At 41.9% G+C, this 19,350-nt stretch overlaps 1 protein-coding gene across 3 annotated transcripts in view; it reads left to right on the top strand.

Moving 5' to 3' along the window:
• Window positions 1–19,350, top strand: part of HIVEP2 (HIVEP zinc finger 2) — a 304,455-nt gene that overhangs the window by 167,577 nt on the left and 117,528 nt on the right. For all 3 annotated transcript variants that reach the window (XM_075339798.1, XM_075339799.1, XM_075339800.1), the window contains one exon: window positions 17,545–17,633. The gene's annotated coding sequence lies outside the window, so the exon portion shown is untranslated. The remainder of the gene's footprint in view (window positions 1–17,544; window positions 17,634–19,350) is intronic.

Genomic DNA, 19,350 nt, shown 5'->3' with positions numbered 1-19,350 from the left:
AACGTATCTATCAAAGCGCAGGTAAAAAGCGCTGAAAACGCATCTAAAACGTGGTAAATACGCATGCGTTTTCAGCGCTAAATTTCTGAAAAAGGCAACTCTGGTCAAATCAATTAAGCCCAAAACGTGCGTTTAGATCTGCAAGTAGGAAAACGCAAAGTGGGGCCCTAGCCTTATGACCCAGATTGCCACCGTACCAGAGTCACAGGAAGAGCTGGGTCCAATGCCAGAATTGGTGACACAAATGGACGCATCACTTCTGGGGCTGTTTCGGGCTGCTATTGATAGGCTGGAAAGGGCCAAATAACCATGGCGCTTCCAACACTAATAATATCAGCCCCCAGTTGTCTGCTGTACCTTAGCTGGTTTTAGAAAAACCCCACGTAATTTTTTTATTTATTTATTTTTTAAATAATAACAAATAATTTAAAAAAAAGCGTGGGATCCCCTCTATTTTCCTTAACCAGCCAAGGTACAGCAGACAACTGGTACAACAAGGTACAACTCCACACCTCCACCGATCAGCAGTTCCCGATGCTGGCAGTGGCTAGATGCACTGAGTTGTAGAGCTTCATAGCTTCGTTAATAGTGTAGTGGCCACAACCAGGTACTGCGCATTCACCCCCAATTCAAATCAATAGGGGGCAGAACTGCAGTACCCGGCCACAGACACTATACTGTCGCCAAAGAAATCTGTGCAGCTCAACAACTCCGGCTGCTGGCACTGAAAATGTCAGATCAGCGGGGTTGTTGGATGTTGCACCCCTACTGACCAATAAGATATTGATGACCTACCCTATGGATAGGCCATCAGTGTAAAAGTACTGGACAACCCCTTTAATTTTGAAATAGAGAGTTATTCCCATCTCCAAGATCCTATCCCAATATGTAGTACCGTGTTTCCCCGAAAGTAAGACAGTGTCTTACTTTCTTTTTACCCCCAAAAGTGCCACTATGTCTTACTTTCGGGGTATGTCTTATATTGGAAAAAATCCCACAGCAATCGCAGCAAGTCTCCATGCAATGTACCGTATGGGGACTTGCCGCGATTGCGCCCTAAGTGTACCGCAAGTTAAGGAAACTTAACCACCAGCGACTGCACATGAGGGCACTGAGGCTGTGTGATTTTGTATGTTGTCCATGGTCCTGATGGACCACGGACAACATTACTGCAACATTTCAACATTTCTCGGTAGCCGAGCGCTCAGCTGAGCGCCCGACCGCCGGCATGTGTCAGCTCTCAGCTGAGCGCTAAGCCGCCGGCATGTCAGGGCGTTCAGCTGAGCGCCAGACCGCCGGCATGTGTTAGCTCTCAGCTGAACGCTAAGCCGCCGGCATGTCAGGGCGCTCAGCTGAGCGCCCGACCGCCGGCATGTGTCAGCTCTCAGCTGAGCGCTTTGCCGGCGGCATGTCAGGGCTCTCAGCTGAGAGCTGTCACATGTCGGCGGCATGTCAGGGCGTTCAGCTGAGCGCTCGGCCGCCGGCATGTTAGGGCGCTCAGCTGAGCGCTTTGCCGGCGGCATGTCAGGGTGCTCAGCTGAGCGCTTTGCCGCCGGCATGTCAGGGCTCTCAGCTGAGAGCTGTCACATGCCGGCGGCATGTCAGGGTGCTCAGCTAAGCGCTCGGCCGCCGGCATGTTAGGGCGCTCAGCTGAGCGCTCGGCCGCTGTAACTGTACTGTAAAGAGGAAAATAAATAAATAAATAAATTTTTACTACGTCTTACTTTCGGACCACAAATGTTGCTTTTTTTAATACAAAGTTGTGGCTTTTCACCTTGTATGGATAATTTAGTTTTGTAAAACAGATATTTAAAGGGATCTATCACCCTTTTCAGTTTTTTTTTTAGTTATTAATATGTGCATACAGGTGGTATAAAGATTAAATTAGCCATACCTCTATGCCTCCTATTTGAGGGGTTGTTTTGTAAAAATCCTGTTTTATATCTTCTGTCTTCTGGGCTATGGGGCGTCTGCTGTCCAGCAGATAAGCCTGCCTCCAATCTTCATTATACAGGATTCTTCCTCCCTTTCTCATCCCTAGTGTCCCTGTGACATCAGGTGCACGGCTAGAAATCACATGCCTGCATATTCTGCCTGCTGTCTCCCCTGCACTGTACCGCCCTTCTGTGGGCACAGGCTTCAGTTTTGATGTGCACGGGCACTGGGGAGTCACTGCTACTTCACAGTGCAGGGGAGTGACGGCAGGCAGAATGCACATGCGCAGGATCTCTGCCCGTGCACCTAAGGTCAAAGAGGCACTGAAGAGAAGGGGAGGAGGCATCTTGTATAATGAAGACCGCAGGCAGGCTTATCTTCCACACCCCATAGCCTGGAAGATGCAAGATATCAAAGAGGATTTTTGCCAAACAACCCATCACCTAGGAAGCATACAGTTACGGCTAATTTCACCTTTATGCCTCCTGTATGCCCATATTAATATCTAAAAGAACGCAAAATGCTGCCGATTCCCTGTAAATGCATGGTGCACTAAAATTTAGAATTTTAGCGTCTTTAGAGCAATTAACTTTCAGCAAGAAAGTATTCTAAACACCTATCCAATCTGCCAAAGTGACATCCTCCATCCCAGATTTCATTAACACTTTTGTTCTGTGACAGCAGCTTGTCTTGCATTTAATGTTATTTTTAAGTGAAAAGTGATTAACACATTGGAAAAGATTTGTAGCACTTCACAATGTCACCATGGGTGAACCATCACTGCTAAGATATTATGTAGGTGCAAGAGTAACAACATTCCCAGCACCTTCACAAAGTCAGGAATCAGGATAATAGAAAAAAAACAACAAAACAAAAATGAACACTAAATTAAAGACACATCGCACTCAAAAGCTGAACCTTACGGGTTCATTGCAGTCAACCCCCTGTTTGAGAGAAGTCTAAGAAAGCACTCGGATGATGCATTTGGCAGTTATCAGTTAATCTTCACAGACCATTCCCTTTAATGGACAAATTTGAGCTGTGAATCCGATAAAAAACCTGCATATTTCCTCGTTTTCACCGACATGTGAACATGATCATGGACTATAATGGGCACATGTTCTATCCATGACAAACACAAATAGGACACATGCCAGAAACGAGGCCTTTTTGTTCGGAGTTGTATCTAAGGTTAGCATAAAAGTCAATGAGACCACAACTGTATCTCCATATACACCTGATACTTCTGAATTCAGTATTGCTTATATAAAATGAGTATCTCCTTACACACCCAGTCAAATGCAGGCTGTGGCAGCACGTGCACTACCATACAGTCTGTGTGCATAGAGCTCTACCATGTAGATGAGCCCTGCCCCATAGCAATAATGTCCCCCTCTAGATCATTCTTATTTACATGCAGTAGCGATCCTAAACTTGACATGGGCTAGTTCTTTAGTTCTACTTTTTTGAGCACAAAGGAGCTCTGTTCAGGTATCGTAGAGCAACCACAATGCAAAAACAAGAAATGAATCAGAAACATGTTGTGAATTGTTAAAAATAATCATTGGTGGTCCGACACTTCTGGGAAAGTGACTTCTTCCCAAAGTATGTCAGTATAGAGTTTCATGGGTTGATTAGTGACACTGACTGTTGGACTCATCTACCCAGCGTCATGCAGAGCTTATGGTTGTACTCGCCTTGTAAAGTCAGAACACAAGAACATCTAAGCACAGTAATGACTGATTAGGATATTGACTTGAATTGGGGAATACGGGTACACATACTGTATATATTTATTTTTTACTCCTCTTTAACACCTTCACTCCTGAGCCTGTTTTCACCTTCCTGACCAGGCCAAATTGTAATTTTCTGACCAGTGTCATTTTATAAGGGAATAACTCTGGAACACTTCAATATTTACCAATGATTCTGAGAATATTTTTTCATTACACATTGTACTTCATGTTAGTGGTAAATTTTGGTCGATATGATTGTGTTTCAGTTGTGAAAATATAAAAAATTGGACAAAAAGTGTGAAAATATTACAATTTTCAAACTTTGAATTTTTATACCCTAAAACCAATTTTTTTAGAGACATTGCATTTGAAGGGATTTTGAGGGGTCTATGTGACAGAAAATACCCAAAAGTGACACTCCTCAAAGTGCTTGAAACCATATTCAAGAAGTTTATTAACTCTTTAGGTGCTTCAGAAGAACTAAAGCAATGTGGAAGGAGAAAATGCCTTCTTTTTCCCACAAAAATGTTGCTTTAACTTAATTTTTTTTCATTTTTTTAATGGTGACATTAGAAAATGGACCATACAATTTGTTGTGCAATTTCTCCTGAGTACAGGGATACTCCATATATGGTGGAAAACTACTGTTTGGGCGCACGGCAGGGCTCGGAAGGTAAGGAGCGCTATTTTAATTTTAGAACACAAAATTGTCTGGAATAGATAGCAGACGCAATGTTGCGTTTGCAGTGCCCGTGTTATGCCTAAATAGTGGACCTCCCCCACAAGTGACCCCATTTTGGAAACTACATTCCTTAAGGAATTTATCTAGAATTGTGTTGAGCCCCACAGGTGCTTCACAGAATTTTAAAACATTGAGCTGTGAAAATGAAAAAATACATTTTTCCCACAAAATGTAGCTTTAACCCCAATTTTTTTTTCATTTTCACAAGGTAACAGTAGAAAATGGACCACACAATTTGTTGTGCAATGCCACCTGAGTACAGGGGCACGCCATATGTGTTGGAAAACTACTGTTTGGGTGCTCGGAAGGAGTGCTATTTGAATTTTGGAGTGCCATTTTGGCTGGAATAGATTGTTGACACAATGTCACATTTGAAGATCCCCTGACATGGCAAAACAGCAGAAACCCCCACAAGTCAACCAATTCTTGAAATCACACCTATCAAGGAATTTATTTAGGGGTGTAGTAAGTATTTTTAACCCTTAGGTGATTCATGGAATTGTATAACTTTGAGCTGTAAAAATAAACAAAAAATAAAACACAATTTTCTCCACTAAAATGTTGCTTTGGCCTAAAGTTTGATTTTTTTTTTTTTTAAAAAAAAGGGTAATAGGAGAAATTGGAGCTTACATTATGCTACACAATTTTCCCATATTTAGCCTAAGTCACAGTGCAAACTTAAAGAGGCCTCGTAATGTGTTACACTATTTCTGATGAGCGCGGCAATACCCTATATATCACTGTACACTACTGTTTGGCCACACAGCAGGGCTCGGGAGGGGAGCCCTATTTGACTTTTGCAGTATTGATTTTTCTAGAATAGTTTGTGGACTCTATTTGCAGAGCCCCTCATGTGCCTAAACAGTGGAAACCCCCTTCAAGTGACCTCTTATTAGAATTCCCCCCTCCCTGGTAATTCATCTATGAGTGTAGTGACTATTTTTATGCTATGGACGTTTTCCAGAAATAAACTTGAAGTTTAAATTGCAGAGTGAAAATTGCAAATAGGCCATTGTAGTGCCCAATACATTGTAGCTCCCAATACATTGTGCCCAACTCGTGCTTCTGGCGCCACGTATCAGTAATATAAGTGGGCTCTCCTCACTATGTTATTATCAAACATGTGGATGCTAAGTCCGGTTGAGGCATATTGTGTTGCTCCGAAGGGCGAGTGGATTTAGGAGCACAAGTTTAGCTAGATTTCTTTTGGTGGGAGCCATGTCGCTTTTCCAGAGTCTTTGTGCTACCAGTAACATGGAAACCCCATATATTTCTGTTAACAGGTGAAAGACCTGAGTGGGGACTTGTGTTGTGTGGGTTGAGTTGAAGCTTTTTTTCCGTGGCATTTTGCAGTAGAGAACATTTTGGTTCAGTTCACATGTATCTGGTGCTTTATTGTGAGCACTTACATAAGGGTTTCCATCTAAAAATAGGAAGAAGCCGAATAGATTTGAAATGTGTTGAATAAACCGCATGTTCTTCACCTGTGTCCTGGACTCCTTTTCCACAGATCATTTCTCATAGCAGCGCAAAACTGGCACATATTTTTCCATTTTAACTGTTCTACTCCACGTGTGTCTGCAGCAGCTGATGTTTCATACCCATACAGTGTTGTGTATCACACAACCCTATCAGGTGAGCACACCACTGTCATTTGTACGCCGTTTTTACCCAATTAAGACCCTATTGCGCTTTTGCTTCCCCGTTGTTTTGAGTATGAATTGTGATATTACCTGATCTTAGCAGTCTCCCCTTTTATTTTTTATTAAACGTTCACTATTGTTATCAGTGTTTGGGTATCCGGATGTTTTCGGCTGATTTATCAATGATCACTTTTTTACAAAGTTGCAAAGATACAGTAGTGCCCCCCTGGAGTCATTATATGTAGGTACCTGAGATTATTGAGCAACTTTAAGTCATTCTAGGAGAATATGCAATTTTTTTTTATCTAACAAGACACCACCGCCCCAATAAAAAAAAAAGACAAAAATGAAGATTTTTTTTTAATTTACACAATATCCATAAACCACATGCACCGTTTTGAAGAATGTGGCACGCAAAAACATCAAGATATACCACAAGACAAGAAAAGAAAAAGTAGCAAGCAAGCACCTTTGTGCTTCTGATCATATGGGTCCTTAGGCTATCATTTTTAAATCCCCAAAAACAACTATAATGCAGATCCACAAATTGTACATATGTATGCACCACATCTGTACCAGGGTTCATGCACAGTAAGAAGTAACGCGCGGTCCATAGTTTGTAGCACCTCTCACAGGACATATATAGCCACTAAGCAACCATTACAAGATCACATGGTACATTTGGTTATATTCAGAATGTTTTTGCATGTAATATGGGAAGTGGTTTCATTTTTTTCCACAGGTTACTTCTTTTTGTATTTCACGATTTTCAGCCCACACATGTTGCTAGAGTTTCTGTCACTTGTGGTCAGACACACAGTGTTCTTTGATACCTTCTACTATCACTACTCATGACTTAGATGTCAAATTTAGAAGTCAGGGCTATATTTGATATCCTTTTTTCTTTTAGTGCAGTAAAGCATAGCGGTTGAGTTAACTTCTGCTTATTTGCCTTGTATAGTATTGGAAAGTCTGCTGCTTTTTACAGTTAATGTGCAGCTGGAGAGGTCGGCAGCAGACTACAAGTAAAAAAAATCACAGAATTGTATATTTTTAATTTAACCCTCAGGTAAAGGCTATGTCCGCACTTTGCTTTTTTACCTGCTTTTTCGCTGCTTTTTCAACTGCAGCATTTTAATGCCAAAATGCATGCATTCTGCTTTTCAAGCAAAGTCAATGGGAATTTGGGATTTCTTGTGCGCACTATGCTGTTCAAAACGCTGTGTTTTTGTGGCAGAAATTTGGGCAAAAACTCTGCTTTAGGCCTGCGACACACATCCGTGCCGCCGGCACGTGTTTGTCATTTTTTGCACGTACCGGCGGCACGGAGACACGTTCAGCAATGCTACCCTATTGTAGCAGGCACACACACGTAAAACCACACGGAATGTACGTGTGTGCGTTTTTCTACACGCTGACATGTCAGTGTTTTCTCCCGCAGCACGGGTGTCACACGGCTGGCACCCGTACCACACGGATGTAGTTTGGATGCGGTCCCGTGTGACACATGCCGGAGAAAACACACGTGTCAGAGAAAAAAAACAAAACCTTAACTCACCTTCTCCAGCCCTCCTGTCTCTGCCGCTGCTGCCACTGGCTGCCGACCGCCGCTCATTATTCTCATTTAATAATCACTTTACTGTGGCCGGAAGCAGCAGCAGCGGGGAGACGGGAGGGCTGGAGACCGAAGATCAGCACCACGGACAGCAGGAAGGACCACGTGAGTATGCAAATTACCGGTTCTCCGTATGTTATCACGGATAGCACACGTAGAACACACGTGGCCCGCACGTACCAGAGACACGTACTTACCTGCATGCAACACACAGGGATAATACGTGTCTCTCGGCTCGTGCGTGATTTTCACATGAGTGTGTCGGAGGCCTTAGGCTGTGTACACACTTTGCGTTTCCATCTGCGTTTCAGCTGCTTTTTAGGTCCGTTTTGAAATGCATGCTTTTTGATTTTCCAGTAAAGTCTATGGAAAATGGGGATTTCTAGTCCGCACTTTGCGTTTCCAAACGCTGCGTTTAATTTGCATATTTTCTGGCAAAAAGCATGCATTCAAAGAAGCAGCATGTCATTTGTGTTTGCCATTTGGGCTGCGTTTTGCTAACATTGAAGTCAATGAGAAATAGCAAAAAGCAAGAAATATCAAATTCTAGCATTAAGGGTAAAGCGGGCTTTACACGAGAAGATAGATTGTGCGATATGTCGTCGGGGTCACGGTTTTCGTGACGCACATCCGGCATACCGCACGACGTCGTCTCGTGTGACACCTCCTAGCGACACAGTATCGCTCACAAATCGTGAGTCGTGTACTCGTCGCTAGGTTTCATAAAATTGTTTAATTAAAATGGCGACGGTTGTTCATCGTTTCCGTGGCATCACACGTTGCTCCGTGTGACACCACGGGAACGATGAACAGCAGCTTTACCTGCCTCCCACGGCACCCGACGGCTTAATGGAAGGAAGGAGGTGGGCGGGATGTTTACATCCCGCTCATCTCCGCCCCTCCGCTTCTATTGGCCGCCTGCCGTGTGACGTCGCTGTGACGCCGAACGTCCCGCCCACTCCAGGAAGTGGACGTTCGTCGCCCACAGCGAGGTCGTCCGGAAGGTAAGTACGTGTGACGGGGGTTAAACGAGTTTGTGTGCCATGGGCAACTAATTGTCCGTGACGCAAAACGACGGGGGCGGGTACGGTCGATTGTGCTATCGCACAATCTATCGTCTCGTGTAAAGCAGGCTTTAGACCGCACTTTGCGTTCTCCTACTTGCAGTTCTCGCACGTTTTGGCCTTAATTGAATTGACCAAGGTTGCCTTTTTCAGAAATTTAGCGCTGAAAACGCATGCGTATTTACCGCGTTTTAGATGCGTTTTCAGCGCTTTTTACATGCTTTCCACCTGCGTTTTGGCAGATGCATTTTGAACATCATGACACTGCTAAATAAGGTTTAAACAGTCAAACAATGAAAAAAGAGAAAAAAAAGGAACACATAGAATTAATAAAGAAAATAGAAATATTGAATAAAATTATAGCGGTAAAATACTATTTATTGGAAAAATAGCAATAAATTATAATTTTTTTTAATTTAATTGTCAGACTGTGTGTGTGTGCAAAGGGACATATGAAATCATTATATTAATGTCCAAAAAGCATGCGTTTTGGTAGTCCAAAACCCATGTTTTCTGCACATAAAAAGCAGGTAAAACGCAGGAATTTGAAGGAATCTTGATTTTTGCCATTTCTCCTTGACTTCAATGCTAGCAAAACGCACCTAAAATGGCAAAAACAATTGGCATGCTGCTTCTTTGAACGCATGTTTTTTGCCACAAAATATGCAAATTAAACACAGCGTTGAGAAACGCAAACTGCGGTTTAGAAATCTTCATTTTCCATAGACTTTGCTGGGAAATCAAAACGCATGCCTTTTGGCATGAAAAAGGTGCATTTCAAAACGGACCTAAAAAGCACCTGAAACGCAGGTGGAAACGCAAAGTGCGGTCTCAGCCTAAGAACGAACAGGCAAGTTGTTGCTAACTACCTGCAGGGTGTACCCGACGCTGGCTAAGGCTATGTGCGCACGTGTGCGCTCTGCACCGCACCTAAAAGGTGCGCTTCAGAGCGCAGCTGAAAAGCTGCGTTCTGAAGCGCATGGTGCCGGCAGATTCGTGCGCTCTGCATGCTGCCTCTCCCTATAGACAGCATGCAAACCGCACGGAAGAAGTGACATGTCACTTCTTAGAACGCAGCGATTCGGGCAGCAGCCGAATCGCTGCGTTCTAACATGCCATGTGCGCACGGCGCCTGCACAATCTCCATAGACTATGCAGGGTACGCAGGACGCATGCAGTTATGCTGCGGTGCAGAACGCAGCGTAACTGCATGTAATACGCACACGTGCGCACATACCCTAAGAGTGTTCACCAAACACTCTTGCCTGTGATTTGGCTTTTCCACGTATACAGAGCAGCTCTTCCGCTGTGCTCTGTCAATGATGCATGACTGCTGATATCAAGCTATTTGACAGCCAGCTCCCTGCGTTTTTACATGCGTTTCCGCAGCTTTTTCAACTGCACCTTTTTTATGCCAAAATGCATGCGTTTTGATTTCCCAGCAAAGTCTATGAGAAATAGGGATTTCCTGTCCGCACTTTGCTATTGTAAACGCTGCGTTTAATTTGCATATTTTTGGGTAAAAACTCTGCGTTCAAAGAAGCAGCATGTCAGTTTTTTTGCCATTTGGGCTGCGTTTTGATAACATTGAAGTCAATGAGAAATGGCAAAAAGCAACAAACATCAAAATTCCAGCGTTTAACATGCTTTTTAGCTGCAGAAACACTGCGTTTTGGACTATACAAACGCATGCGTTTCTGACATCAAAATAATGGATTGATATGTCCCTTTACACACACACATAGTCCGACAATTAAAATCATTAAAAATACTAATTTAATGTTATTTTAGCCATAAATACTATAAAACTGCTATAATTATATTAAATATAACTATTTTCGTTATGATATAAATAATTATATTTGTTTTCTTTTTTTTTTTTTTCTTTCAAAGTGTTTGTATGTATAAACTTTATTTAGCAGTGTCTTTATGTTCAAAACGCATCTGAGTTTAAGCAATGAACGCGGTAAAAACACACGCGTATTTATCGCGTTTTTGTGATCGAAACCAACTTTGGCAAAAACCATTTCTGCCAGAGGATGCGTTTAGAACTGCAACTACCTCGACGCATCGTGGGCACATAGCCTTAGGCAGCGTTGAGCTAGCTGTCAATCAGCATGACATGAGCAGTCATTCCCCACCATGTGGTGCCATCAGAAGCCATGCAATCGCCAGCAGGAGCCGTCTGTAACAGATCTTTTCCAAGTAGCTATCAGCGCCCGGAACAATAAGCAGATAGATAGCAACAACCTGCCTGATAGTTTTTATTCACATAGTAAAATAAAAAATTAAATAGTCCCAGATAACCACTTTAGGCCATGTGCGCACTAGAAAGTGACTTTTCACTTATTGTTTCAACCTACACATGAAGATGCTGATCATTATCTCGTGTTTGGTATAATTGGTCACTTATGCACCTGACTATATTCCTACAAAAGCCCTGACTGTGTACAAGTATAGCAGAAATGATGCTGTTTTAACACTGCACTCTTAACACTCCTGTTTTTAAAGCATTCCTACTTTGCAGTATTTTTTCCACACCCGCATAAAACCTGCGTACAGTACTGTACAATGTGTGATTCTGTGTTGAATATACAATGGGGAGCTCAAAAGTCGCAACAAATCAATTTATTGTAACACTTGCTGCATATTACCCACAGATCTAGGTCAAAATCCATCTTGTCCCGTATGACCATTACGGCCAGTCACAGGTTGCAGTGCTAAACATCAGATCTAGATGTCACTGCCGCAGTCTGGGTTGTACGGAGAACTTCGGAGGAACAGGGAAAGTGAATGCAGTGTTTTCTATTCTTCCTATCTGCAGTGGGAAATCCGTAGAGAGTTTTTTTAGCAGAATCCCCTCCATATGGTGCACATATACTGCTGTGGATACCCCAGTGTTTTCTCTTCTCATATTGCTGTGCAATGATTTCACACCAATTCCTCCCTGTGTGAATATTCCCTAAGAGAGTGGTCCACTTACTGCCAAAAATAATTATTTAGTAATTTATATCAGATCTTAATATTTTGAGATGTTCCTTTCCAACAATCTAGTTAACAGTCCAATTGCTGACTCAAATCTGAATTTCCAGCCCTGTTGCTTCCATACCTATGTACCATAGTTCTCTGGAAGCCACTCATATGCCTTTACTTGCTAGCCCCTTATATGCTCTTGATATGTAAAATATATAAAGGCAGCTCATGTAGATAGAGCTTGGCTAAATGTTCTCAGCTTGATTCCCAGATTTGGTTAGGAACTATTTATCTCGGCTAAGAACTATCTAACTAATCTTCTTGACTTTATAATTACAAGCACAATTCATTGTAATTGTTTTTATCTGTTTTGATATAATATTGCCGTAGAAGGCCGACAGTAATCCTGTATTTGCTTACATGTTCTTCCTGATGGTAATATCATTCTAAGAACACCAGTGGTTCAGTGCATCCCTTCCCATGCCTCAGAGAATAATTTTCTGTATTCTGCTTCCAATCTTCCACCTCCCAGTAATACTGGGCAGATCACACATAGCTTACTTGTGATATCACCTAACAGGTAACTCTTCATAGAATTGTGACAGATGTTTGGTAAAATTGTGTAACACAATGTTTGTATGTTTGGTTACCATAGAAGAAAGCTGTGAGGTTAGCATTTCTCATGGGGTGAGCCTTATATGTGTCATAAAGAAGAGATAATGAGGTTCTCAGGGAGGATGAGGAGGAAATCTCTCAACTGACCCTCTGGTCATTTGGCATTAAAAAAGGATATGCTTTGTTATTGGGGAGTAAATGTCTTAAAAGTAAACGGATTATTTACCCTGCTTTCTCGTCACTCCTCCTAGGCCATATTGTGCAGAGACGTACTAGCTTTATCATAATGAACTTTGATTCAATAATACCATTACTACCATATTAACAAACCAACAATCTGGATGAAGATATAAAGACTTTGCTGAGCTCACGTGAGCGTATTTCATGGTCCGTATACAAACCGAAATGTCCGGAGTGAGTGACTGCGTTCTCCTGACTAAGGCCTCTTTCACACATCAGTATTTTGCATCAGTGTTTCATCAGTGTGTCATCAGTATTTGGATGTACAAACCAGGAGTGTCTCCAAAACACAGAACAGGTGTCAGTCTTTCAATTATAGTTCTTCTCTGTAAGTTCCACTCCTGGTTTTGGCATCTAATCACTGACGAAACACTGATGCAAAATACTGACAAAAGAGGCCTTAACTTACAAGCCTCATAGACACACATGAGGTTGCACACACCACATGAGGTTGCACACACCACATGAGGTTGCACACACCACATGAGGTTGCACACACCACATGAGGCTGCACACACCACATGAGGCTGCACACACCACATGAGGCTGCACACACCACATGAGGCTGCACACACCACATGAGGCTGCACACACCACATGAGGCTGCACACACCACATGAGGCTGCACACACCACATGAGGCTGCACACACCACATGAGGTTGCACACACCACATGAGGTTGCACACACCACATGAGGTTGCAAGTTCAGATTGGGAGACCCACATTATTGTCTGTATATGGACTGTGAGAACACGTCCTCAGGGTTAGTACAGTCCCGATGTAGTCCCTAATGTGCCCACAGTGCTTGGGAAGTTTGTATTGGCTTACATTATTTCCACTTTATTGTAAAGAGTAGTAAACTACGTTTTCTCATTAAGGTGATAATACAGAAAGTACAACATGCGTTGTGTCTGGTACCACATCAGCAGTTATGATTACAACATTGTCATATTCTCCCTTTATTTCTGCAATGTTGATTTTGTGTCCACTGTGGCTGTGTTTTTAATTACTCTGTCTTCATTTTAATCATGTTTATATTTAATAAAATATATACTTTTTTCTTACTCTGTGCTAGTGAAGCCAATTTCTTGATATGTTTTTACTATATGAGTTAAGGGTAACCTCCACAACTAAATAGTATACAGGTACATATGTCTGAGATATAGGGTTCGGCATACAGATCTGAAGACGATCTTGAGTGCACACCAAATATACTGTCAGAACTAAGCTTTTCAATGATGTGTATATTTCATTTAAAAGGAACGTGTCATGTGGAAAAATGCTATTAACCAGCAGATATGGGCTTAATCTGCAATATAATAGCATTCTGAACCTGCCTGGTGCCTGCATATTAAACCCTGTTACCAGGAGGAAATGAACTTTAATCCTCCCGGCAGTGATCTGGTTTCAGTCATGGGGTGGCGCTGGTGCGGGTTCAGTCACCACTCTGCGGCTGTAGCTGCCCCTGCACTGACTGACATCTGCTCTGCAGTAGAGGAAGCTGTCAGTCAGTGCAGAGGGCATGACTACAGCCGCTGTTCTCCGTATACAGAGCAGTGACTGAACCCGCGCCAGCGCTGTCCCCATGATTGAAACCTGAATGCTGCCGGGAGGATTAAAATTAATTTCCTCCTGACAGTACGGTTTAATGTGCAAGCGCAGGGTAGGTTCAGAATGAAATTAACCTGCAGATTTACCCCATATCTGCAGGGTAATAGCATTTTTCCACTTGACAGGTTCCCTTTAACAATCAGTGCTAATAATGCATTATAGATCTTCCTAAACGTTTCCTTATATGCAGTAAGATTTTGGCAATATGAAAGGAAAATTAATATTTTGCTATTTACAAAGGGAAACCATAACTAGGAAAAACAAGCCATGTTTTAGCTTTCTGGCCGGCTCCTAAAAGGGATGGATTACAACATCAGGCCCCATTGCAGCAATTTGCTAGAAATCTGCACATTCTCTAGATAAGATTGGAAAAGACTGCGTTCGAGACATTTGGAATGTGTATTAAGGCTGTTTTCATTGAACTCTTCAGACCGCCTGGGGAGAGCTAAAGTGCACAAAAAATGGAGGAATCTCCCGGCATTTTGGGATTGTAAAGATAAAAACGAATCCCTCGTAATAATTCCAAACTTCTGAAATGTCCTGCATAGACTGAATCCAGATGAGTTTCCTGGAAAGTCTTGTGATGTTTCAAAGGGAGTATGGGTCTACAGCCAAAGCATATGTTTTCTTATATGTTAAAATGCCGATTTGGAGCGCTGTTTACATGTACTGGTTAGTGAAACATTATCAATGTCTGCTTGTTTTCATTTTCGATAACAAGACATATGTTAAGTATTATGGGTTCGGACCAACCCTCAAAATATTGTTTTACTTCCAGCTTGGCACTTCGGAGTAGGCACTCTCATAGCTGGAATTGCAATTCCAGTGGCAGGATATTATTATTAAGGATAGTGAGGCAGTAAAAGACCCACAGATGTTGCCTCATGAAATCCGAAAAAACATCCTAAGAATCTATTGCAAAATGTAGTGCAGGATAGAAGAATCCTACGTACTATTGCTCCTCATCAAAGGATTATGTTCAAGGTCTCTTACATTACAGGTCATGACATATAACATTCTCTTCCCCCTGGATTTTTGTTCCTTTCCTAGTAGTGATGTGCAGTACAGTGCCCATGGCCATTCAAATTTTAGGGCAATGTTAATATTTGTACTGTTTTATGGTTATTATTGGTCACTACTGTCACTGGTCCTAAGGCTGCTTTCACACTACGTTTTTTTAACATCCGTCATGAACGTTTTTTAACGCAAAAACGGATCCAGTGCAAATGCGTTTTCATTTCAATGCATTTGCAATGGACTCACGTCAACATGCGTTCACCTGCGTTTGCGTGCGTTATAGTGAGGATCCAGCGAGTTGCAGTTTTTTAACTTTTTTCAAAAACGCTACTTGTGGCGTTTTTGAGCTGCATCCAAATACTGCAAATTGCTGGATCCTGACTATACTGCATGCAAACGTATGTGAACACTGGCAAGCTGATAGACAGGATCCTGCTTGCTCTACTGAGCATGCCCAGAAACCAGCCTCGCGTGATCAGTCTCTCTCTCCCCCTCCCTCTCCCCCCTCCCTCTCTCTCCTCTCTCTCCCGCCTGAGAGCAGAGGACGCTCGTAACCAAGGTAAATATCGGGTAACCGCGGGCTTAGTTACCCGATGTTTACCTTGGTTACGTGTACAGGGAGCAGGCAGCCCTGCTCCTAGCAGCTGCAGACGCTCGTAACCACGGTAAATGTCGGGTATCCAAGCAAGTTACCCGATGTTTACCTTGGTTACGAGCCTCTGCAGCTGTCAGATGTCGGCTCCCAGTCTTTCACGTTCAGTTCCCCTCACTCCCGATCACATGACACCAATGCCCGCCCATAAACTTAAAGTGACAGGATCCTGCAAAATAACACATGCATTTGCATGCATTTTTCTTTGCAAAAACAGGATCCACTTTTGTAGCAAAAAAACGTTCATGACGCATGCTAAAAAAACGTAGTGTGAAAGCAGCCTTATTTAGTTGTTCTTATTCTATCTGTAAATTTTGTGGTGTACTTCTCTTCATTTATGCTATGTGATCTTATGGTGACCCCAGAGAATTACATGGCTTTATGTTCTCTATAGGGGTCATCATGGCCTTCATCAGAATTACTGTATGATGACATTGCATGGACTGCACCAGTAAGGTTCTCCATGATGGGGGGAGGGGTGTAAGGAACAGCTATCGCAGTTAATGATGACTGCTTAGCTCTTGTAATACATTTATAATGTAGGGGATCACAGTTCAGTCTCCTTGGCTGTATACTTGTTATATAATAACAAAATTTATGGAATATAGAGGGAAGGATAATCATAATATCCTGCCAGAAGATGGTACAGGTACTAGCTGGTCATATGATGCTGTGCATTATTATTATTATTATTATTATTATTATTTATTTATTTATAGAGCACCATTAATTCCATGGTGTTATACATGAGAAGGGGTTACATACAGAATACATACACAAGTTACAGTAGACAGACTAGTACAGAGGGAAGAGGGCCCTACCCTTGCGGACTTACAATCTATAGGATTTTGGGGAGGAGACAGTAGGTGGGGTGTAGATTGGTCGGGCGGCAGCTCCGCTCGGTGGTCGGGCGGCAGCTCCACTCGGTGGTCGGGCGGCAGCCCGGCTCGGTGATCGGGCGGCGGCTCCGCACGATAGTGAATCAGTGAGGTCATTGTAGATTATAGGCATTTCTGAACAGATGGGTTTTCAGTTCCGTTTGAAGCTTGCAAGGGTAGCAGATAGTCTGACGTGTTGAGAAAGCGAGTTCCAGAAGACTGGGGATGCTCGGGAGAAGTCTTGGAGTCGGTTGCGTGAGGAGCGAATGAGAGAGGAGGAGAGAAGGAGATCTTGGGAGGACCGGAGGTGACGTGTTGGAATGTAGTGGGAGATTAGTTCGGAGATATACGGGGAGGGAGTGCATCACAGAACATAGGCAAATAAATGACAGGATGAGATATAGGAATTAAAATGGAGGTTGAAGAAAGGAAAGAAGGATAAACTGCAGGGAAGTAACACTGTATGTAAGAAGCCCAGAGTATCAGGTGGGGAATGCTTTGCAAAGTATCTTTTTATCTGTTATTCCTCCTTGAAATGTAGAAATAAACGGACAATTGGTTGTTACTAGTTGGTTGCTGTCTATATCAGACAATGTAGGGACACATCCCTTTAACAAAAGGAAAGGTAACACCTAGTTGTCAATTTATTCATACATTTCAAGGAAGAATAGCAAATGAACTATATACCACCAAGTGATGCTTCAGAATTGGGACTTCCTAGGAAATGCAAGTATGGTATTTGCTGAAAAAGGCATGTCATAAGTGGTGATACATCCTTGTTAAGGCTTTATTTATATTACATTTCACTTTTTATCTTTATAGATGACAACTTACTTTTGTGAACAGAAAACCAAGAGGATACAGTTTGTCTACTTAAGAATTAGCCCCTCTCAGAAGGCATACAGTAGAAGGTATAGTATTTGTTTTGTTTTACTTTATTGTATTGGTGCTTAAGTACAGTGAGCATTGCAGGAGACTGCGGAAAGAGGTATCAAAGATGCCGCAAAAAATGTGTATTCGGCATCAGAAACCAATCAGATTCTACTTTTCTTTTTTTAAAGGCCCTTCATATTAATATTAGCAGCCTCATTGGTTGCTGTTTACAACTACTCCACTTTTTCCTTCATATTAATTTTGATCTATCTTTGTGATTACCTTCATAAAATACTGAAAAATCTTGGATGCTGATGGCCTCTAATCAACCACTATCAATTTTTAGGCAATATTAGGTACATAGCAGGTATTGCTTATGTTCATATTATGTAACGTAGTACTTTCCCTTAAGCCCCCATACACTTTAGACTAACAGATGAAGAAGCTAATATTGATGGGTTTGGCCGACTGTCTAATATGTATGGGGTCCCGAACAAATGATGGTCAAGGGCGTTAAGAATCTGGGATGTCTGATTTCTGACTGACAATCCTTTTGTTCTCCTTGATAAGCCACCACCAGAGATGTTGGCAGAATAAGCACTCCTGTGTATGAGAAAGATGGCCACCATTTTCATCTAAGGTGTATGGGGGAGTTTAGATGTACACATGTAACTGTATTTCCTCATTAGGGTAAATTCTGAAGCTGCAGATTTATTTGCAGAAATTGCTGCAACTGAAAATTAGTTTCACTCATCTGAATGCGGTTGTTTCAGATGAATGGGACAGTTCAGAACTTTTTGCTATTCACAACTTGTATACATACACTAATGGTTGTAAATTCTATTTCAACCACTGGTTTAATGTAACAAACTAGCGAGATCCATAGTCATGTTTGGATTTGTTTAAAATATTTAATTTGTAAGAATTCTCTGATTAGATTGAGCCTGTAGTTAGAGTTTTGTACTTTTAGGTGAATTGTGTAACACAGATGTCATCTGTATGTGCCTTTTTATATTGTGATATTGTGCTGTGTTTATGTCTGTGTTTGCAGCAGTCTGATAGGGTCACATTCATTCTAGCACCTTCCTACATGACATCTATATTGTGGTTTTGTGAATGTGAACATGGTGTCATGTGGGCAATTATCACCACTGTGGTTTTGATTCCAGCTATTTGATAGCAACAAATACATACAGTATATCACAAAAGTAAGTACACCATTCACATTTTTGTAATTATTTTATTATATCTTATCATGGGACAACACTGAAGAGAAGACACTTTGCTATAATAAAGTAGTCAGTGTACAGCTTGTATAACAGTGTAAATTTGGTGTGCCCTCTATATAACTCAACACACAGCCATTAATGTCTAAACCGCTGGCAACAAAAGTGAGTACACCCCAAAGTGAAAATGGCCAAATTGTGCCCAATTAGCCATTTTCCTTCCACGGTGTCATGTGACTCATTAGTGTTACAAGGTCTCAGGTGTGAATGGGGATTGGTATTATCGCTCACACACTGTCTCATATTGGTCACTGAAAGTTCAACATGGCACCTCATGGCAAAGAATTCTCTAAGGTTGTGAAAAAAAAAATCGTTGCTTTACATAAACAATACTTATACAAGCTGTACACTGACTACATTGCACAATTACAATACATTTTATCAAAGTGTCATATCTTCAGTGTTGTCCTATGAAAAGATATAATAGAATATTTACAAATATGTGAGGGGTGTACTCACTTTTGTGATA

The sequence above is a fragment of the Anomaloglossus baeobatrachus genome, chromosome 3 (genome assembly GCF_048569485.1).
Source record: "Anomaloglossus baeobatrachus isolate aAnoBae1 chromosome 3, aAnoBae1.hap1, whole genome shotgun sequence".
NCBI lineage: Eukaryota > Metazoa > Chordata > Amphibia > Anura > Aromobatidae > Anomaloglossus > Anomaloglossus baeobatrachus.
Note: the sequence above shows the minus strand (reverse complement) of the source record. Positions and strands in the feature narration are given on the sequence as shown.